A 23,648-nucleotide genomic window follows, 5' to 3' on the forward strand; every position below is an offset into this window, starting at 1 on the left:
CTGGTACTGTGCGATTGCCTGCTGTTGTGATGTTGATGTTAACGGCGCGCACGCACGAGGTGCAGTGCATCGTAAAAATTCTACGTGTCATCTTCGTTATGGATTTAAAAAAAAAACAAAAAAACTTCGTCACAGATATGATTTAGGTTGCACTGAGATGTTCTTGAAAATTAAAACCACGGTGAAAAAATTCCAGACTTACGACAGCTAATTTAATACTTTTAATACCTTTAATAATGGAAAACTAAATTCAATGCCTTTTTAATAACCCGCAGGTACCCTGAATTTAGAATGTTCAATCAGCCTACCATGCATGTTTTTGGGATGTGGTAGGAAACCCATGCAGGCACGGGGAGAACATGCAAACTCCTTAATCTCAGAACTGTGAGGCAGACGTGCTAACCACTCAGCCACCATGCCGCCTCTTTCCAATGCACTTTGATACAAATGGGAATGGGAAAGAGTGGAGCAGATGAGGGTTTTGCTAACGAGAGATGGTCATATGCCACCTTAAGCAGGGGTAGGCAAACTATTCCAGAAAGTGCCGCAGTGGGTGCGGGTTTTTGTTCCAACCCGTCAAAAGGACACCTTTTCACCAATCTAGTGTCTTACAAGTGGAATCAGTTGATTCCAGTCAGGTGCTTCACGTTTCCACAGAAACCTCATTCGTTAAACTGCCTGTGTTGGATTGGTTCGAACAAAGATCAGGACCCACTGCAGCCCTGGATGATCGATTTGCCCACCACTGCCTTAGCGGGATGCCGAGACACTTGGAGAAACTAAGAAAGAGAGAGCTTGCATGTCACCTAGCCGGATGCCGAGGAAAGAGGCTTTTCTGGTGCTCATATGCGGGTATTACCCGGGTTACGGCGTACCTAACCTACGTGATTTCGACTTTTGATACTAGGGTCTCGTCCGTCACATATATGTATATATATATATATATATATATATATATATATATATATATATATATATATATATATATATATATATATATATATATATATATTTGTACTTGCGTTAACAGTATCGTATTTTTTACTCTATTTTTTTAATATGACTCTTCTGCCCTTTGGCGAAATGTGTATTTGATTGTAATGTTGACTTTTGTTTTGTGAAGTATGCTTTTTTTTTTTTTGGTGCAGGAAGCGTAGAGTAGGTAGTACTTCCTCACCCAAGTATGAGTGTGTGTACACACGATTTGCCCACACGAAGAAGAGCACATTTGCTTTCATGCAGCCAAGCGAGAGAGAGAGAGAGAGAGAGAGAGAAAGAGGGAGAGAGAGAGGGGAAAGATTACAGTTTAGCTCACTGTCTAGATAGGACTTAGCTCAAACGTCTTGGCAAGGACAGTTTAATGACTTATAATACATGTTTGTGGATAAGGCAGTACCAAAAAATCTATTATTAGATGCATCGCGATTTTGCACGTGACGCTTTGATTACGATCCATGTTCAAAACGATGATTTTCCCTAATAACTTCAATGGCAACCGCTCGTAGCGGAATGAAATTCAAGACATGTCTGCCGCCCAGACACCTTTAACGGACGCATACACAACGTTATGATAGATGCTGCTGGTTACTGAGCGAGAAATTTACTCCTTTTCAAAAGACTGGAAAATAAATTTGTGTATAAGACTGGCAGGGACCCGGCAGTCGCGCTTCTGTGCACAAGTTATTTTTTTAGAGCGAGAGGGGAAGAGAGATAGTTACTCCTTGTCTTTCAGTTGTCCAGCAGTAGGTTCAAATCGTGTTAATTGAAAAAGACAAAAAGTGTTTTGCTAAGTCCCGTGTCCGTCTATCAGAGGTGAGTACACGAACCCTCTCGTACTGTTTAGACTTTATTGTGGTTGTTTTTGAGATGTCACTAGTTCGCGCCGAGCGCTATGCTAATTAGCGGCTTTGCTTGGTTGTGCATTGTTTGGTGGTGATGCAGAACGTTTAAAATCAGGATTAAGTACAGCGGTAACACTACAAACATGCAAAATAGTACCGAAATCTGTGAAAACAAAGTATATTGGTTAAAAGAGTCTTATTTCTAAAGACACTTTGTTTGTTTCCAGAAAATGTGTAATTCATACCGCCAGTGTACATTTTATTGTATTGTTGAGAGAAATGAGTACTGCCTTTGAAACAGCAAATTTTTTTGCACCTTTTTGTTAAAAAAAAAAAAGTATCTCAAGGTCAGCTGTGTGTTGTATGGGCATGTTGAGAAATAAGTACTGCATTTAAAATTAAAGATACACGATAATATCGGTTACCGATAATTATTGGCCGATAATGGCAATTATGACGTCCTACAAATAATCCAGATATTAAAAAATTTAACCGATAATGCAATCCGATAATTATATACTTGATTTGGCCTCCAAATGTGCGCAACCAACTCAACATTTGCAGTGACAAGGCTAGTTTGGCTAGTTTAGGAAAAGTAGTCAACAAAGACAACAAAGTTATGAGCAGAATATTAAGCACTAAAGCTTGTTTTAAATGCACCATTACAGATGTGTTCTTTACTGTTCAACCATATGGAAGAGGTGTGAACAAAGCATTATACAGCTGACATGTAAGATATGCTTTATGAATATCTTATCACTTTTTTCATCTCACTGTTTTCATCTAATGTAGAAGCTTTTGTGCACTAGATGACGTGAGTTGGTTGCTTCAGCCACACACTTATTTACATTCCTTTTGCTAAGGTAGTAAATACAAAAGGAAGTGCATATTTGGTACGCTGCGGGATGTTAAGTATTACCTCGAATTGATCCAAAATACACATTTACACCACTTTAACTTGGGTCCCATGGACATGATGATTACGGGAGTGTCATTTCTCCATCATGTGTCAGGACATGTTGTCATTGTCCCCTAATGGCAATTTGTGTTGCACTTGTAGGTTAATGGATAAGACAATGGGATCAGATATATTTTTCTTATCTTCCATGTCCGACGTGTTGGGCATGAAGCTGATTAAAAACTATTTACATAGCTTTACATAGATAGAACTACTTCTATTTGTTCCTGTACCAATTCTTTGCATACCTGTACTCAGTTTTAATTTCTGCACATTGCCAGTGCGAGTGGCAGCTCTGAACTTAAATGAGTTGGAAAACCATTTGTACAAAACCACACATAAACACAATACTGGGGTGACGGCCATAGTGACTCGTAGTGTAATAAAAAGAAATAAGAAATCTTTGTTTTGGCATTCTGAAATGATTGTCCTGAACTACCCAGATGTACATAACAGCAACCTGAAACTGAAATTAGTGAACTGAATTTGAATGGTGAGACATGAATATTGGGTTGAATGAAAACATTTTAAATATTATTATATTATTATTATTATCATTATTATTATTAAATACTTTGCCAAATTTCAAAGCAAGTGAATGTCATTACCTTAGATTCAGTTTCAAGTTCATTTGAATTTCAGTTCCAAACAGATCAATACAACATCACGTTATGTTGCTCGTATATGGCGTTTCGTTGCAAGGATTCAAAACGGACAATACTATTTCAAATGATTTTATTTGAATTTAGTTTTAAAATTTTAAATCAGTTTTTAATGCAACTTTCAGCCCATACTATAGGCCCTATATAAATAGTTATACACGGCTGTAAGATAGACAGACAGTAATAAACAGTATGTAAATTGAAAAAAATAAACATTGTAAATGCGCTCAGACACGATAGCTTACGTTAAAATTGAAGGAAGAGGAAAAACAATGAGTGGTTTCTAAATACCCCAAACTACATGACTAACAGTTTACAAAGGGGAAAAAATCCCTTGTACATCTTGTGTTTGTTTTATCTCCCATTACTCAGCTGGATGAATCCAAATATCCCAAATGTTTTTGAAACTCAAAGAGGGAAGCAATCTGTCCTCTGCGGTAGCACACTCACACACGGGAACACACCTCTCCAGGCCGAGAGATTGAAGCTTGTGGAGCATGCCCGCAAATATTTTTTCTCAATTTGCGCCCAAGCACTCTGCAAGCATGGGCCTTGGCTCAGGCCCTCATTTGTCATAGGAACAGCAATCTCTAATTTGGGCTCCTTTTATAACTAATGAATTTCAATCCGTTCATAGCTGACTCCCAGACTCGCAGAAACACACCCCTAAAATTGGTGCCAGAGGTGAAATGAGGAGAGCCACCACCTTGATAGTCAATAGTCAATCAGCACATTCATAATTTATGCCTTTAAGATTGCAGCAATGTGAGGCCCACCCTGCCAATAACAAAATTATGTGGAAGTGTAAAAATGTATATAACAAAACTAATTTGTTAGTGTTAGTTACAGTTCAGTGCAAAATGTGTGTTTACTTTTTACCTTTCTATTCAGTTTGTTGAAACCTTTCAGTCAAAATAGGTCAATACAAAAGCTTGGATTTAGGGTAAATTTTTCTAATTTAACTGCAGTCTGTTGCATGAAGACAGCCGTGCCACACCCATTCTCTAAAATTTCACAGGCGGCTCCGATGGTATCCCTGGCTACTGCCGGTAACCTTGGTGATGCTGGCGGAGATATGCTGCAGTCAGTGGGCGTTGCCAGGGCGTGATATGAAAGCTTAGTGTGTGTGCGTGTCTGAGATCCTGATAGCGGCCCCCGCCTGAGCCTTCAATTTGACGTATCCTTTGATGACGGCATTGGTATTCGAACACACATATGTACACGCGCGCATAAACAGATCTGCAGATGGGGTGTAATGTGAAACAGGAGCATTTAGGTGTTGGTACCTGCATGTATAAATTATTTATTAATTAACAGTAAGCAACCAACTCATTCAAGGGAAGCTATGTTCAGCAGTATGAACTACAGTAGATGTCCCTGTGGACCTGTGAGGCCACAGAAGCTGGACGTCTCCTCTGTGAGATTTATTGCCAAACAATTGTGCTTCATCAACAGCAATTGCATTCGCGGATCTATGCGCAACGACACAGCCGACGCTGCGTACGCATTTACAGAATATAGACGGACCTCTTTTGATGCTATGATATGATTATCAATAGGGTAACTGGATCTGTTAAATATACAGCACAAACATGAAATTAGCAATAGTTGTTTTTCTTAATATTGAACTAATGAATTACACATCAATGTTACATTAATGATATGCATCAGGTGTGTTTGCACAATCTAATGGAAATCAATACGAGTGTTGTCTCAGGATGGTTTCCTTTACAAAGATGAATTATTCGTTTAAACATATGTTATTATATATTTTTAAAATCAAATGAGATATACAGTATGTATAATTGATATGTATTAATGCTGCCTCATAGACTTCATAATGACATTGATGGGACACGGGGCGCTGGGCCGATTAATAGGGGGCCTGCATTGTTGGCGTGGCTGTCAAAGCTGACCGAGTGGAATCACAGCCAAAGAGCTTTTTTCGTTGAAAATTCTTGTTCATAAAAACTTAAATCCCTGAATTCGTTATAGATATGGAAGTAAAACAGTCTCGATTCTTGTTTAAAAGCAAAAAAAAAAAACGTGCAGGTCGCATTTATTTTACGTAAATATGTCGAAGTAGGATGCTAGTCTGTTAGTCAATGTGGCGGCCGCCATATGTAAACAGAGCTTTTCCGGTGAAAATGCTTGTGAACAAATGCTTAAATCCCTGAATTCATTCTAGATATGGACGTAAAACTGTTTAGATCAGGGGTGTCCAAACGTTTTGCAAAGGGGGCCAGATTTGGTGTGGTAAAAATGTGGGGGGCCGACCTTGGCTGATGTCCTTTACGTAGAACAATATATTTAAGCAAATTTTAGCAAGCCATTCTGTGTGTCACATATGCTTTATTTATTTTTATTTTTTTTAAATTAATAATTTCAACAATCTCGCAACTAGCCTTTGTAGCGTTCTCTTTCGACTCTTGGGCTCTTGCGAAATACTGCTGCTGTGAAATTAAACTAGCCTCAAGTTGCTTCAATTTCTCGCTATGTATCTTCCCGGTAATCTTGTCATACATATCAGCATGTCCTGTTTGGTAATATCGCCTCACATTGAGCTCTTTAAAAACAGCGACTGTCTCTTTGCAAATGAGGCAGACACAGTTGTTGCGTATTTTAGTAAAGAAATAGTCCAATTTCCACCTACCTTTGAAGCGTCAGCCATCGCAGTCAACTTTTTTTTGTTAATTGTCGCCATTTTAGAAATTTAGGAGTAAAGTGTCACATAGGGTAATGTTGCTTAGAGTGCTGCTGCCTTTTAGTGGGTAAATGAGGAGCAGCATTTCGTGTGTAAGCTACTTCATATGCTGGTAGCAGTACTGCTGACCAATTTATTAAGTCTGTGTGCGGGCCAGACGTTATTGATTTCATGACAGAGGCTAGGGGCCTGATGAAATTTGACCACGGGCCGGACTTTGGACATGTCTGGTTTAGATTCTTGGTTAAAAGCAAAAAAAAAAAAAAAAAAGTGCAGTTCGCATTTATTTTACATAAATATGTCGAAGTATAATGCTAGTCTTTCAGTCAATGTGGAGGCCGCCATATGTAAACAGAGCTTTTCCGGTGAAAATTCTTGTGAATAAATGCATAAATCCCTGAATTCTTTATAGATATGGACGTAAAACAGTCTCGATTCTTGCACAAAAGCACAGAAAAAAAAGTGCAGTTAGCATTTATTTTACGTAAATATATCGAAGAATGATGGTAGTCCTACATAGTTAGTTTCCCCTACACAGACAATATTGTGGCGCCCTGCCAGCTCAAATGAGATTGAGATTTAAAAAAAAAAAAATTTTTAAGGCCGTTTCACACTTCTTTGAAAATTAAAAAAGAGATGGTTTCTGTAGGACAAACGTGACACAAATATTCTTTCACTTCATTAATATTGTAATGAAGAACAGAGTAGTCACGTGTTGCGCCATTCTCTGTAGGATCCTCTGTAGGGAAAATAAACATTTAATCATGAAGGCTAGTTATGTATTTGTAGCCAATTTAGTCATTTTGATAGTAGGCTAATATGGCTAATATCGGTATATACAGGCGGTGTTGGTGTCATTATAAGGCTTATACAATTATCAGTTTGGTTTTTTTTGGTCAAATATGGCTCTTTCAACATTTTGGGTCACAGACCCCTGGATTACAACATGTAAATCGTACTATTGCTACGAGAAAAAAAGTCGTATTATCACGTAGGGCACAGGTGTCAAACCGATTCCAGAAAGGGCCTAGTGGGTGCAGGTTTGCTTTCCAACCAATGAAGAGGACACCTTTTCACTAATTAGATCTTTTACATGTGTAATCAGTTAAACTTTGTCAGGTGCTGTTTGTTTCAGCAAGAAGTTCATTGGTTAAACTCTCTACGCGTTATCGGTTGGAACAAAATCCAGCACCCACTAGGCCCTTTCTGGAATCGGTTTGACACCTGTGACGTAGGGTAACGTAGCTGTAATCAGCTACACATTTTACGTAAATGTACCGTAGCTGAGAGCTACGACATTAGCCTGCCTGATGAAATATTTCAAATATAACTTTGTTATGGTCCTTCTTGGGGAAAAAACATGAAAAAATATTCTCATTTGTCATGATATGACGCAATTTCACCATGGCACGACATGGTGAGGCTGTCTGACTCCAGTTTAGCCCACCACAGCAGCTTCAAAAAATCCTAGGGGAAACACTGAAGTCTTTTAGACAATATGGCGGCAGCCTTACAACAAAGAGCTTTTTACGTTGAAAATTCTTGTGAAAAAACGAAAAATATAATGATTACCTTGAATCCTCGAACAAATCACTCCTGAGACAATCATTCCTGTTTGTATGCGGTACAGCTTTCAACATAAATCCGGCGTTGGATCGCTGCATGTGTTCCTGTGACCGACTGCAAATAACTGAAGCGGATTGTGGGATGGCCCCCTACTTAAAGGCGTGGCGCAGTGAAGGTCAAATCTGACCCATCAACATCATTATGAAGTCTATGGCTTTCTATAGTTGCATATAGAAATGCAGTGAAATTCTCCTAATAACTGTAAAGAGACACATTAATTATCAGGTGATTTTGGTATAGTGTTGTTAATTTATCATTTATTACAAGCATAACAGCATAAAAAATGGTCGATTACGATCTCAGAACCAGGACACCCAAAAACATGGTAGTGAGATTTATGGCAACGAAATGTCGTTGCTTGCTTCCGGCTAGCCACAGAGTTAAAAGACATACAAAAATTACTAAAAAATGTAACTAAAATTAACAGTGCTAATAAAGAAGAAGCAAGTACTAAATAAATAAATACAGATGCAAACGGAACAGCCAGTAAGGTTACATAAGTACAAGCATACCTCAATATTTAATATATAATATTTATTTTATATAGTCGCCGAGTTGTGATTGATAAAAATCTTGAGGAAAACACCAACGAAAGCCTAACATCGTCACTTAAGATATTACAATCGTTGCTTAGTTCCGCACTTACCACTTGGAAAAAATAAATGGAAACATGGATTGGCAATGCATATATTTCCTGGAAGTGGAAACCACAACCAGGGACAACCGGGTGGACGTGTGCATCACAGTGACCGAGACAGGTGGAGTCTCTCAAGGCAGCCGTTTCGTGAGTCTCACTCTCCTGGAAGGGGCGACAGTTTGACAGGTGAAAAAGTATTGAAAGTGAAACCGATCGCCCGCCTGTCTGAATTTGTGTACCATGCAGGTCACTTTCGTGGTTTACTTTTCCCCTATGCATTTATATATCCTCTTATACTTTATTTTATAGCCAGGCTGCTTAGAGCACGAGGCGAGTTCTGTAATGCCCATCTCCGTTCAATCCGCGACAGGAGGCCCACCAATGGGTACCAAATTGAAACTTATCATTGCGACGTATGTTTGAAATGTCCAAGACCAATGTGTGGATGCTCCATCAGCTCATCACAGCTCGTTTATGTCAAGCGAGCAGGCTGGTTCCACATTTAAGATTACGGGTTGGCAGAGAGCCATATGCACTTTCTCAAAAGAGCAAGATATGGCTCGCGAGCCACAGGTTCCTGACCCCTGCTATAAGGCAATGGCGCAGTGAATTAGTGCTTGAGCACATCTGCTTCACAGCAATGAAATCTGGAGTTTGAGCCAAGGGTGCAACTTTTTTTCATATGAGGAATTTGCATGTTGTCTTGTGAGGGGTTTTGTCAGGTTGCCTATTCAGTCAACTCGTTTTTGTTGTTGTTGTTGTTTTCTGACCCCCGCCCCACCCCGAAAAAAAATCAATTAATTCACTCACTTGAAAGACTAGTGAGGATAAGCGGTACAGTAAATAAGTGGATATGATCCCAATCAAATTGATTAACAGGCCAGTTACATGGTGATGCTACGACACCAAGACGCAACAATTGTGTTACGGAATGGCCTCACCTTTACATGGTGACGGCGAAAACGGAACTTTTTTAAATTTCAGCCTCCAAAGCAGAACGATTAGATTGCAGGAATTGCTCCGCAACCAACCATATGAATGGAACGCTCTCGCTCCGATGACGCCAGCACTCGCACACAATGCATGGCTCTCATGGAATTATATTTTTAGTTATATTAAGTGTTTTGGTTCTCAAAGTGAAAAAGGTTTCCGACCCCTGTCTGAGAATATGAAAAATACAGTATTTATGCATCTAGATTCTGTCAGGTTAGCTTTCTTCACCTGACCATGAGAAATTACCACTAAGACATTGGGGGCAGAATAACTTCTTAGACTAATACCAAATTCATAATTGTTCCCTGTTTTTTTAAAAGTGGATAATCCCCTTCTGTTATGTGAGTTGTCAGTACAAGGACTTGCGCACACACTCACTCGGACTAGATTGAGCACTTCCCAAAGTGGGTTGATGTGGAGGCCAGAGATGTTCACTCGTCTGTACAACACGCACACGGTGTCCACAAGAGCAAGATTCCCCTGGCCTGGTTTGCCTTCGTCAACACATGAGCAATATGCTGCTGGCAGCCTTTGTGACTTCTTTCAAGAACACAGGTTCGCTATCCAGATAATGAAGGACAATCAAGGAGGAGGTGTTAACGAACGCGGTCAGTGGCTGCATGACATAACCCGGGAGATTACATTTGGTAGGTATATTCTAGGGTTGGATACGCATAGATCGCTGTAGCCCTGTTTCTAATTGATTTGATTGCTTTTGATTTTTTTCCATCTCAGGGGTGATAAGTTAATTGCTACGCCTTTGTTATTCGTGGATAAATCCTGATGAAATTTGGTTGGTACAGTGGTACCTCTACATACGAATTTAATTTGTTCCAAGACCTGGTTTGTAAATAGAAATGGTCGTATTTCGAGATTTTCCCATAAAAATATATTATAATTTGATCAATTCGTTCCACAGCCCAAACACCTATGCTAAATCATTAATAAATACCGCTGGTACAATTACAAAAAGCAATTACACATACCAAAACAAATAAATTATAAATAATGAATTGGAATAATTATAATATAATTATAATAACTATTATTATTATCATTATTATTATTATGTAACGAATCAGGTTCTAATGTGGAGTTTGTGTTTTGCATGCTGTTCCTGCATGGAATGCACCTTGTGACTGATGACAGAGTGAGAGAGGCACGGGAGTTTTTACTTTCTCTTTTTATGTTTTTTATTTGGCGTCGGCTGCGGCGGACAGTTGACGTGTTGTGTTGCACAAGTTCTAAAATAAATTATTAAAAACCTGACGAAGCTGGCGACTTCCTTGCCGATGTTACAACAATAATAACTGTCAGCTTAACTTATGAAGACTGGCGAACGGCGGTCGGAGGTGGACCTTCGAGATGGTAGACATATTCCGGCCGTGTTGTCGAGCCAGTTTACTGACGCGCACACCACGCTCATATTTTTCTATCATTTCCATCTTAGTTTCAATGCTAGGCATCACCTTTTTCCTTTTTTCATCACCTGCACTAACCTTTTGGGACCTATGTTGACTTCTGTCAAAGGAAAATCCGCCATATGTCTGTCTTGGTGGAAAACAATGAAATTGCAACGCTGTCATCAATCGTCGTATTTCGGGCATATCGTCATATGTGGAGACAAATGACGAGTCAAATTTTACATTGGATGTCGAAGGGGGTCATATGTCGATGCGATCGTATGTCGAGGTACCACTGTATATCCTAGGTATGTATATGCATTGATCATTGGAACCCAAGTTTTTTTGGAAGGGCTGACTAATTACATAAAATAACCCTTTAACACCGGCTGTGTCTGCGACGACATGTTTACGCATGTCATCTTTAAAGTTTCGTCACGCTGTAATCACATCACCCACGTGCCGTTGGTTGGTCTCATTTAAAAGTGTGGGAGTTGAGGTCCACGCCAGTATTTACTTGAAGTCAATCGACCATGTAAAACGGGAGATCATTGTCATTTGAGTTTTGTAGTTTTATTGCCCTCATAAATAAACATTAAAACGCTGCATGAACCATGTGTTTATGTCCATATTTCAATCATTTCTTGTCCTTTTTCAAAACCGAAAGCACCACGGAAACTACATATCCCAGGAGCCATTGTGAGTGTACGAGGGACGGACGTAATGAGAATATTTTTAATAAATTGCAGAGTGAGGTGCCACCTAAGGAGAGGGAGGCAAGGTAGCGAGCGACAGCCGGTTGGATTGAGCGAGCCACTTTGAAAGGTGTGGAATGAGTCGAAAACTACATTTAGCGGAAGCTAATGCATTATTTAATCAACTCGTCGGAGAGGATGTGCCAGATTTGTAGTTGTTTTCTTAAGATGAGTCGGCAAGTGAGAAGTGACAACAGTGCGCAAAAGGCGGAGGAGTGGGCTGTGTCACCTAGTGTGTGACTTCCCCCTGTGTGCTGTTCAAGGGGTAACTGAGTGGCATGCCTGAAAAAAATTGAACTGAACTAGTTTATTGCCAATATTTTTGAAAATACTTTCATTCAATGTTGTATTTCACTTTTTTCACTATTAATCTTTTCAATTTGTATATAGTAGTAGATATGTGTGTTCGAGAAGCTTGATTGTATGTAAATACTTTTGATAAGGAGATTTGTGCAATACCTAACCTTACAAAGAGATATCCTCCAAACACATATATATATATATATATATATATCCGAGATCCCCTATTTGGCCAAATTTCAAAATTGTCCTATATGCATGTGTGATACATTATTGGAAAGCTGAAAATCTAAATTTTCTGAGGGAAGAAAATTTACCCTAACTCTAGGTGAGAGCATGAGAGAGCATAATTAAAGAAACAATGATTTAACGAGATATTATCGCGTACTTACCTTGTTTCGATCCAAAAACTCCGTGTAGCATATTTCACCGTATGTCAAGACACAACTGTGAATGGCCACAGCTGGACTTTTTGGGGATTTTATGGATGAAACACGGTAATATAACAAGGATCGCAATGCAGAAATCGCAGGCATCAAGGAGTGGTTGAGATTTCCTTTTTCAAATATTTACCCTTTTAAACAAGTTTTTTTCATTTTTCTTTGTTCGTATCGATGATTTATCATCTAAAATATCAGAGAAAATGTGACGGTAACAAAAAAAAAAAAATATATATATATATATATATATACTGTATATACATATTGTGTTATCCTTTGTCACTTTTATTCACCTTCGGGTCTTTTATAATATATCCGTCAACCTTTCTGTCACGGACCCTTTTAGTTGCCTCTTATTAGCACGTGTTTTAGTTTGGTAACAATAAATCCGCTCATGCGCCAAACTTGCTGTCTGTTTTGGGAGTCTACCTTGTTTTCCGCATTTGCGAACCCTAACATTCAGTCTTTTTTTCTGTTGAAGGTTTATCCTAACAGGTTGAATAAATATATTATATTATATTATATTATATTATATTATATTATATTATATTATATTATATTATCAATCTTTAAAACATTTCGTTGCGCATGCTTGGTTGTGAATGGAACACCAATGTTACAAATTCTGACCAAAAAAATTGGGATTGTTTTTTACTTTTTGGGTCCTAAATGTTGATTATAATTGGTCAGTGAAGAAAACAACCGTTTGGACATGAAGGTTATAGGGCGTGAAAAAAATGGACCCAACCGGGCCACTGTGAACATTTTTTTCTCTGAAATATAAAGGCAACATCAAAGGCATGCAAATTCGGACAAAATAGGCCCGGGTGTTAAAGGGTTAATTGTGGACTTATTTTTGCCTATAGGTTCTGAATTAGCCAGAAGATGGTGCAGGTGTATTTTTAACTACTCTGCCAGGGTGCCTAATTTTTTTTCCCAGTGACCTTGACTTATCATTTACCCATTATACCCCTTCTCTTCCTCTGAACCTTGGATGATAACTGGAGTTCCCCTCAGGTTCCTCTTAATCAAATATTTGACCTAATGAAGGCACTTAATTACTGGTTGCCAAGTGCTGGAGGTGTTAGATTTCTGTTATCCTCCTTTTCATATTTCTTTCTGGTTATCATTATCCCGATAAAATAGTGTGTGGGTGTGTGTGTTAGAAAAGTGCTCTTTGAAGCTGCCTGTTCAAGTCCATGTGGAACTGCATTGGCCACTTGAGACTGTGATGGCGGAATGGCATCTAAACTATGCTAAGACTTGCCACTGTTCTGTACAAGGACGGTCATACTTAGCATTCTTTCAGTGAGATGCCGCAGAATGCAGAAAATCATTACTGGGTTTGCTGGTCAGCAAGGGGAAAAAAGAGAATATTTTTAATGTTGATACTAGGGATGCAACGATACAGTTAAGACACGGTTCGGTACGATTTTCGATACGAGGGACACGATTTTCGATTCGATTCAATACATTTAATGCGCTGAAACAAAAAATACAAGTGTTTTTTTATTTTTTTTATTTTGCTAATAAGCAAAACTAACAATGTCATCATATAAACATGCATTATAGTGCATAATATTTATGTGCATGCTTCTTACTGATTTGAAGAAATTTTGTATAAAAGTGCTGAGAACAATCTTTACTGTTTGTAAAGTGAGGCGGGGAACACTGTTGATTGCTACTGCTCTCTTAGCAGGTATGTGTACCACATTAGAAAGACATCCTATTAGTGGTCCAAGTCCATCTGTGTTACGTACTGAATTAACAATATTTACAGCATTATCTATAGTCACTGGTATGGATTGGATTGATTTGGCCTGCTTAACTTCCATTCAGTCATGGCGGTTTTTATTCATCGATGTAGTATATGGAATACGCGTCCCATGATCACTCTGGGCTCATGCAGCAAATGGCATGGGACTTGGGTGGGGGGGGGGGGGGGGGGGGGGGGTGACATAGCATATTTAGGTTGCTATTTGATGATATCTAGTATGTGCGCGCAGGTGTTGTCGGGCATTAAAAAAGTTAACAAATGCCACAGAAGTCACGTCTGCTCATTACTGCACAACAACAGCATTTGACAATCAACTTTCATTAACAAGAAAAGTTTGAAGTACAGCGCTCTTAATTTGTACTCGTTCATCACGTAACCGTGAGATAGCTCCCAGTGTCGTCCAGGGGTGTCTAACTGTCTATTGTCAAAGCGAGGTTGTTCGTAGCATCCAAGTCGGCAACAGTATATTGGCGGACTTTGTTGTACCTATCCGAAAAGACAGTCTTTGTTAAATACAGTATGTACGAGTGGGGATAGCATATCAGCTCTCCCAAAATGCTGCCAAACAAAGGATCTGTACGACATTGAAAGTTGAAGTATCTGTCTTTCTTCACGAGAAATAATCCTCGTTCGCCACACCTCCCACCTTTCAGGCAGTGTGGGGGAGGAGTGGAGGAGCAGGGTTGCTAGCGGCAGAGTTTGTTTTTTAAAGGCAAAGCTGCACCATACATTTTAGCAAGGGAGACAACAAAAATCCATTTCTGTGCCCTTCGTTGCTTCAAAGATTTAAATTTTTTTGTATATATTTTTTAATTTTTTATTTTGCGCTATGTTCAAAAGTTGTTTTTCATTCATCAAGCCACCTTACGGTATTTTCTATCACTTATTTTGTTCAGGGTCACTAGTATATTGGAGGCTATAGACCCTACCCACGTGACGTCACAACTCCGCCCTCCTGACTGGTGCTGCCCAATTGTCCGTCAATACATCGTGTTTACTTGTTACGGCTACGTACATTCCTCCTATTTACGGCGTGTTTTTCTGCTCGTTAACATTAATAATCAAAATGGTAAAGGCGCGTGTGGCGGTCAGTTGCAATAACAGAGAAGATAGACGGAGAGACTTAAAGTTCTACCGGATTCCGAGAGACCCGGTGAGGAGAGCGAGATGGGCTGCTGCAATTCGACGAGAAAACTGGGCTCCAAACGATTACCACAGATTATGTAGTAGTCATTTTATATCTGGTAAGATGCATTTAATATATATTTAGAGGGTTTTGGGCTGACAACCACAATTAGGATCATTGCTAGGCTAATCGCCGACAACATACACGTATGTATGTAGTGAGAGTGCTATCGCTAAACCATATAAACATTAAAAGCCCTAGCTCCATTGACAAATGACATGAAATACATTAGACTTACAGTGGATGTTTGCAAGAACAAAAGATTTTGAATTGAAAATTTCGTAACTCACCTTTCCAAGCACAAGATAGATTCCTGCCGAATTTTCGTGGACGAGGACCTGTTTCACCCAACCAGCAACGAAGTATTTATAAGCCTCCAAGCTCTTAAAGTTTTTCAAACTTTCGTGAGAATAGGCTGATTTTGTGTGGACAAGATAGGTGTAAATATCAGGGTAGCTAGCAGATGTCAGGCAAAGACGGTGAAGACAGCGGGTCGAAAAACATCGATTTAGGCATCAAATATGGATCTGGCGAATGGATAAACTGAAGCTTTTCCACATAACGCCTTTTATGCAACGCATCCAGTGAGTTTAAGGCATCCGAAAGCACCGGGTCTTCCATGAAATGCATTATAAATTGCTCGATCAATTGAGACCATTGATAATACAGACACAAAATGACGGACAATGGGGCGGAACAATACAGCGATCACGTGATTTTGTGACGTCGGTGGGTAGGGTCTATATTTGCTTAATTCTGGCGAAAGATGGAAAGTCTTACTATGTTATTGTGTGTGTTTGTGTGTAGGTGTGTCTTGAAATATCTTGGCTAGGATGGTCAAGGTCCAGCCTGGGAGTCTCATAAACATATTTTACTTTATAAAAAGACATCAAGATTTTATGAATAGGGTCAGTGGTACCTTGAGATATGAGTTAAGCAACTTAGGAGTCTTTGTAAGCCGTTGTTCTGTCGATTCTTTTGCTTTGATTTGTGAGCACAAATTTGGCATACGTACAAGCTCTTTAATTGTAGTCTGAAAGATAGTATATAGATTATGAATAGCTCAGTTTTGCGATGTTGTAACTCTAAGAGCAGAAGATATTTGAAAAGAATCAGTGTTCTGATGTATATTTATAGTATGACACTACTCACTGGGTGACATATATTCTTTATCCACTGCGAAGAACGGCTCATTAATGCAAATTTATGATGGATCTTGAGCTTCTCGATTTACTGGCCATCGACTTCAACTCATATCTCAAGACACGACTGAACGTTATTTTAAGATGTGTCATTGCATTGTTAGGAATGAGACCTCTGTGAGATCCCTTTTTCCGTTCTGTACAGCAGTGAAAGCTAGGTTTTACAGTATTACCATACAAATTGTTTCGATTTCACTATCAACCGACCGGATCGTGGCCCTGCATAACAGACAGACGGCTGAGGGGGCGAGACATACAAACACAACTAAACAAAGCAGATATTATCTTAGCACGTTGGCGTATAGGCCTGCAAACATTTCAACGGGAGGATATCTTCACTATAAAACGTGACCTGTCTACGTATGTAGGCTATAGATGGTTTAAAGGGTGGCCTCATCTACAGTACACTCAGTTGACCTGTAATTACATATCAGCTGGGTTAAACGAGTTAACAGAGTTTTGGTTTTTTGTGTTTCTCAACCTGGTGAACATTGTCCAATACAATGTTGTTTAATCAGTTTTAACATGTAAGCCTTGCTACCAGCTGTCATAAGAAGCATCCTATTGAGGATTACTAATTGCGCTCACAGTATATGCTGGGTTGTACTATAGACAAACATTCTTGTTGTGGCTCAACAACTATTCTATTAAATCAATTAAAATCGATTAATAAATTAGTTGCCACCGAATTTGATAATCAATTTTTGCCGGCAGCTATGATCAGTTCCATTTGGGTCTTTATGTGTAATGTGAGGCTCCGCACGCGCCAATGATCAGAGCAAGAGAGAGAGAGTTTACTGCTAGTCTGCTACACTCAGGTCGGTTTGCTGAATCAATAACTTAACGAAGTGCCGAGAGTTAGATCGTCTTTTGTGTTGTTAGATACGGTGTGTCTCCATCAAAGGTGATTAAATGAAGCCAAATGTAATGTTTGTATTCTTTGTTGATGAGACGTTACTACTTAGCACGGAGCACTAAGCTAGTTAGCAAAAATGCTAAGTATTGTCTTAAGGGTCCGATTGTATAGTGTTTTGGGGAAGCATCACAGCACTTGAGTTATTGTTAGATAGTAAAGTTGCCTCATTTCTTTTTATAAAGAAAACACACACATAAACCCATTTATATAACAGGTTAGAGTCTCCTTTCAACACCTGGACAGCGCTTTTACGTGACAAAAATAAGGTAAGATGTAATTAGACGCCATTAGACGTCTAAGTAGAGGCAAACTGCATCAATGTTTTTGTGTGCTATTATGTACGGGTTAGCTGCAAACTGCTGTGTTTCACTGTATACCCTAATGATATGTAAAGCACACGACAACTGTGGATGCTAACTATCTCCATAATAATATTGGAATAAGTTGGATCACACATCCTGCTTTGGCACTAGAGCAGGAGAGTGATGTCACAAGTGAACTTGACACATATACGCTGCTCATATAATCCCGTCTTTCCTGTTAATTTTGCTTTTGCTGCTCAGTTTGTGAAATATTGACAGTGCTGTCCTTCTCATTAATATTCCAATCGGGTTCAAATTGGAAGGGCTGAACCGAGGACATGTTTATGTAGTTAAAAAGTGACACTATGGAGGTCCAGCAGTGTACCCATGTGACGTCACCGCCCTGCGACGTCAACAACAATAGCGACCTACTAGTTAAAATAATTTTACAAATTTTATCAAAACGAAAACATTAAGAGGGGTTTTAATATCAAATTAGTATAACTCGTACTAACATTTATCTTGTAAGAACTAAATGTCTTTCTATCTGTGGTTCCCCTTATAGAAAATAAATGAGTCATAATATATATCAGCGCTTTGCCCAGAAGAGAAAAAATGTCAATCAGCAGCACTTTGTTACTTTTTTACTTGCATGAAAAGGACTTTGTCTGATTTGTGTCCTGAGAAATTATTTTTATGTTTTATACTCAGAACCATTATGAAAAAGTTTTATGTACTTAAAACAGTACAGTTGTAGACTAGTTTCAGGAGTCTGTAATAAAATATTATTTTTTTTAAAGGAAATAGTCATCCATTTCATCTTCATTGTTACTTACAACATGCCTAAAACAACTTTAAGTTAAATTGTGAAGGTAATAGAAAAAAAGTGACATTTGTCCGATTAATCAATTAATTGTTTAATTAATCGTCTGTTTATTGATTGTATAATAATCATTAGTTGCTAGGGATGTAACGGTACACAAAAATCTCGGTTCGGTATGTACCTCGGTTTTGAGGTCACGGTTCCGTTCATTTTCGGTACAGTAAGAAAACAAAATGCAAAATATAAAAATGTGCTAGCTGTTTATTACACACCTTTGTGCTTTCAACAATAGGAACATTAGCCTATACAAAGGTAGAATTCTGCTCAAAAAGCAGTGGGTATTTAAAGATAATCCAACAACAATTTGCCTTTCAGACCCCGCGGATTTGTCAGCTTTCTCTCTGAAAGAAAGATGAAAAAAGAAGTCCTTTACAAATATTTTACAAATGAAATGCCTCAATGAATCATTCTTTTTTTCTTATGAACGGTTTTCAAAAGCTTTATTGGTGGATTTTCTCAAGTTAAAGCGCCACACAGAAATTAATAAATTTAATTGTGTAAGCAGGATCTGTGTATTATTCTTATTATTTAATTACAGGTGGTTTAGCTCATCTCAATTTATTTTATTTAAATGGGCTATTATTTATTTTATTATGTGTTTATATTTTCCAAATGTGATGTAGTATTCATTTATGTTGTATATTTTATGTTGTATAACTTTAGTTCCTGCGTGAATATTAGTTCCTACTTATTTTGTTGTGGTAGGAGGGTTTTGTATTGAACACGGGGCCGTGTTGGTTATTATTATAGCAGAGAAGACAGCAGTACATCAACAAAGACAAGTCAACTGTGCCCTGATCTAGCACTCCAGAGATCTGATGGACTCAAAGTGGGTTACGATTGCCTATTAGTTTGAAAATCGACCGGATTCACCGTATTTTTACACGAGTGACTTCCGGTCTGCCCGATTCCAGCTACCGGTAGTAGTATTGACGCAGGAGGGTCACGTCTCGCGTCAAATAATAAAATCTGCCGTTCTTTTCGCGTGCGTCGTGTTGAGCCGCTTCTGGGACGCGTCTAACAAGCAGCCGCACCGCAACTGGTGTGCATTGGCTGATTGACTTTAACGCCCGCGTTTCATTGCGTTCTCGCGGCGGCCACGTTGTCACGCCGTTGACGTTTCTGGGTTATACTGTCGTACCGTGTTGGTCCTCATTATAGTAGAGAAGACGGAGTAAATATAATCTACACAAAGAAACTGTAACCCGATCAACTCACAGCCTCGAAAAGTAAGGGTTACATTACGTCAGAAACTCGTTCGGTATGCCTCCGTTCTGAACCGAAGACCACGTACAGAAATGGTTCAATACAAATACCTGTACCGTTACACCCTTATTAGTTGCAGCCCTGATTCTTGTTTTTCTCCTTTTAACACAGCAGAGTCCCATTAGTTATCCGAATTTTGGAAAATTGGAATTCCAGCTGCATGCCTTTGTGTTGTTTCAATCCATCCTGCGAAGTCTCTTTCTCCATTCTGTGCTCAGTTTTTTAAATTTTTGTTTTTCGTCATTGGTATGTGGACAATGTTCTGTTTTGTGACTTCAACAAGAAAGCGTCTGGTACCGAGACAAATAGCTCACAATTAGAAGCATACTTCCACAAGTTGAATTGAAATTGTCATAAACACATACAGCAGTGCAATGTGTCTGTTCTTCCACTGTTGCTTTCTCCACCCACATTAATTGCCCCGAGGCCTGTAAGGGTTAAATAAGTGTGAGTAAATGTGAGTATATGTGGCAATTTTCCCACCTCCATTTCTTTTCCCAGGCCTACCCAGGAGTGATTCTCATAATTCCTACTAAATGAACCAGGTCATGGTGGTTGTAGTGATGAAACCAGTGTGTGTGTTAAGTTTTGTCTTAAATAAATGTCTGGCAAATAATGTGAAGACTAAATTTGCGTTCATATTACGTTTCAGTACGAGTGCTCGGTGTCCCTGTTTTTGTCAACACTCATCATAAAACAAGTTTGGATCAGGTGTTTCATTTGTCTGCTCGTGTATGGCTTCAACAAACTGGCACAGCTGGTAAAAGCACATTACTTATGGTTTGATGCTAACCTTGCAAAACAGAATGACCATCTGAATGTCCTTGTCTGTAAGAAAGACTGCATGAGCAATGAACAGAATGCCTCCCCAAAGCAAAAACATATTTTTACACATTTTCTGTGCCGACTATAACAGAATGCATCTCGCAATACTTGATTCTTTTGTTTTCTTTCATTGGTCTCGATGAGGCAGCATTCCCTTTTGATCATCAAGCAGACAGCTGTCATGCTGTTTGTAGTTCACACGGTCAAGCATTTTTAAACCTGTCATGAGGTGAACAATATTGAATATACTGGTCGCATAAATCTCATTTTATATTGTGATTTAATTAATTAAGAGGAGAAAAAAAACTATCCCACATATCACGAAATCCCAAACACACTTACACGAAAATAGTAACAAAGTCAATATTATTTTAGTAATAATAAAGTTTATTATTGTGGTGCATCATGATCGCACCTTCATGTAGAGATGCGGGGGTGAGTGAGATTGGGACTGTGGTGAAATTACCGCAGGAAACAATATTTAAAAAATGATTTCATCATTAATCAAAGACTTATGAGCAATGTTCCTTCTAATTTTTCATGTGTCTGAGGAAACACACAAGCTCCCTGAGCACACCGAGGACCACTGTGAGCAGATGGGTACTTTGTTGCCACACACCAGTATCACGCCTATTCAAAACCTGGAATCATAACAAGTTACATAGCTTATTAGAACAATAAAATTACAGCAGCAATTTATATTAGTTTACTTTTAATATAATTGATTTGGCCTACTTAAAATGAAAAGGAGAAAATTCTCCTTGTTCATGAGATGTGTTACTATGTTGTATGTGAAAGTCCTGCTTTGGCCTGGGTAAGGTCCAGTTGTGGCATGGGTGAGTTAATAAATAAAACATGATGAACAAGCACAATGGGAGTATATCAAACTACCACATTAAAACTGTTCGGATAACAATAAGGACAATCAAGATTCCTGAATCGTCCGACCAGAAATAACGAATAGGTATGTATTTAATTAAAAGTACATTAAAGGACGCATGCCAAACAGTACGCAAATTTAACAAAGTCCAATAAAAAATTGAGCACAAAAAAACAAATTGATCAACCGGAGGAAACGTTGGAGAGCACAAGCAAGGCAATCGTCCGAATAAGCTGATAGGCACAGGCGTCCTAAAATACTCCTAATGTGTCACAAAGACAGTGTGCTCCTTAATGCGTCACAGAGAACAACTGAGAACACAAACATGTCACAAAGAACAATTGAGAGCAAAAACATGCCAGCACGTGACACTGGGTCTAAGAAGCTATACAGGACAGGTTTTTTAAAAAAATCTCACTCAGTTTCACCACTTGTTCTTCTATTTGCACATACGAACCGCATTTCTTTTTTACTTTGGCATGATGAGTGTAGTCTACCCGTTCCTTTCACCATGATAAGGTGTTAGGTGTTAGGTCTCCTAAAAAAACCTAATCTGGATGCCTCAACCATTAGTAATTACAGGCCAATATCAAATCTGACATTCCTGGGGAAAATTATCGAAAGGGTTGTGTTCGAACAGATCCAGAATTATATGATGCAAAACAATCTTTTTAACTCATTTCAGTCTGGATTTCGACCACAACACAGCACCGAGACTGTGCTTATCAAAGTCCTAAATGATATTCGTCGGAATACCGATGCAGGCAAATCATCTGTTCTGCTACTATTGGATCTCAGCGCCGCATTTGACACGGTTGATCACAGCATACTACTCAGCAGATTGGAACAGTGGGTAGGGCTTACTGACACTATTCTTCAGTGGTTCACATCCTATCTACATGATAGGGATTTCTTTGTGTCAATCGGAAACCATCAGTCAGAACGAACCAAATTCACGTGTGGAGTCCCTCAAGGGTCAATTCTTGGACCACTCTTATTTAACATCTATATGCTTCCGTTAGCTCAGATAATGGAACAGTATGACATCTCCTATCACGCCTATGCAGATGACACACAACTGTACATTTCTGTGTCCCCACATGATTATTGTCCCTTAGTCACCCTGAGCAAATGCATTCATCAAATCAATGAATGGATGTGCCAGAATTTTCTCCAGTTAAATGTGCAGAAGACAGAGGTGATCATTTTTGGGCCAAAAAAGGAAAGGTCAAAGATAAGCAGCCAACTTAGCACAATGTCACTTACAGCTACAAATCAAGTCAGAAACCTTGGCGTAATTATTGACTCAGACCTAAAATTTGATAGCCATTTAAAGTCCGTCACTAAATCCGCTTATTACCACCTAAAAAATATAACCAGAATTAAGGGGCTTCTGACTCAACAAGACATGGAAAAACTTATGCATGCATTCATTTTCAGCAGATTGGACTATTGCAATGGTATATTTACAGGTCTTGATAAAAAATCAGTCAGGAAGTTGCAGCTGGTACAGAATGCAGCAGCCAGAGTCCTCACAAATACAAGGAAGCTGGACCACATTACACCAGTTTTGAAATCGCTACACTGGCTTCCAGTAAGTCAAAGGATAGACTATAAAATACTACTGCTCGTCTACAAAACACTTAATGGCCTTGGACCAAAATACATGCTTGACTTGTTAGAGTCCTATGAGACATCTAGACCCCTAAGGTCGTCTGGAACCGGTCTTCTGCATGTTCCAAGAACAAGAACCAAGCAGGGTGAGGCAGCATTTAGTTATTATGCTCCTCACCTCTGGAACAAGTTACCCGAACGTCTGAAGTATGCTCAAACTGTTAGCTCTTTTAAATCAGGGCTAAAAACGCTTTTGTTTAGCACTGCATATCTATAACTGTCTATATATTTCAATCTACCTGCTTTCTATTCCTCTTGTTTTTATCTCCATTGCTGATTTCAATTATTATTATTTGTAGTAGTTTTTGTTTTATTTTTATTTTATTTATTTATTTTTATTCTGTGATTAAATGCGATCTTTTGTCTTCGTTTCTACGTTGTGTTGATTTAAATGTGATTTTTATGATCTTCATGTGAT

General features: G+C 38.8%; 1 protein-coding gene across 1 annotated transcript in view; it reads left to right on the forward strand.

Annotated features, from left to right (window-relative positions):
* Positions 1 to 23,648, forward strand: part of LOC130923598 (A disintegrin and metalloproteinase with thrombospondin motifs 2-like) — a 303,489-nt gene that overhangs the window by 41,709 nt on the left and 238,132 nt on the right. The gene's annotated exons all lie outside the window — the stretch shown is intronic.

Source organism: Corythoichthys intestinalis, chromosome 11, assembly GCF_030265065.1.
Source record: "Corythoichthys intestinalis isolate RoL2023-P3 chromosome 11, ASM3026506v1, whole genome shotgun sequence".
Classification (NCBI taxonomy): domain Eukaryota; kingdom Metazoa; phylum Chordata; class Actinopteri; order Syngnathiformes; family Syngnathidae; genus Corythoichthys; species Corythoichthys intestinalis.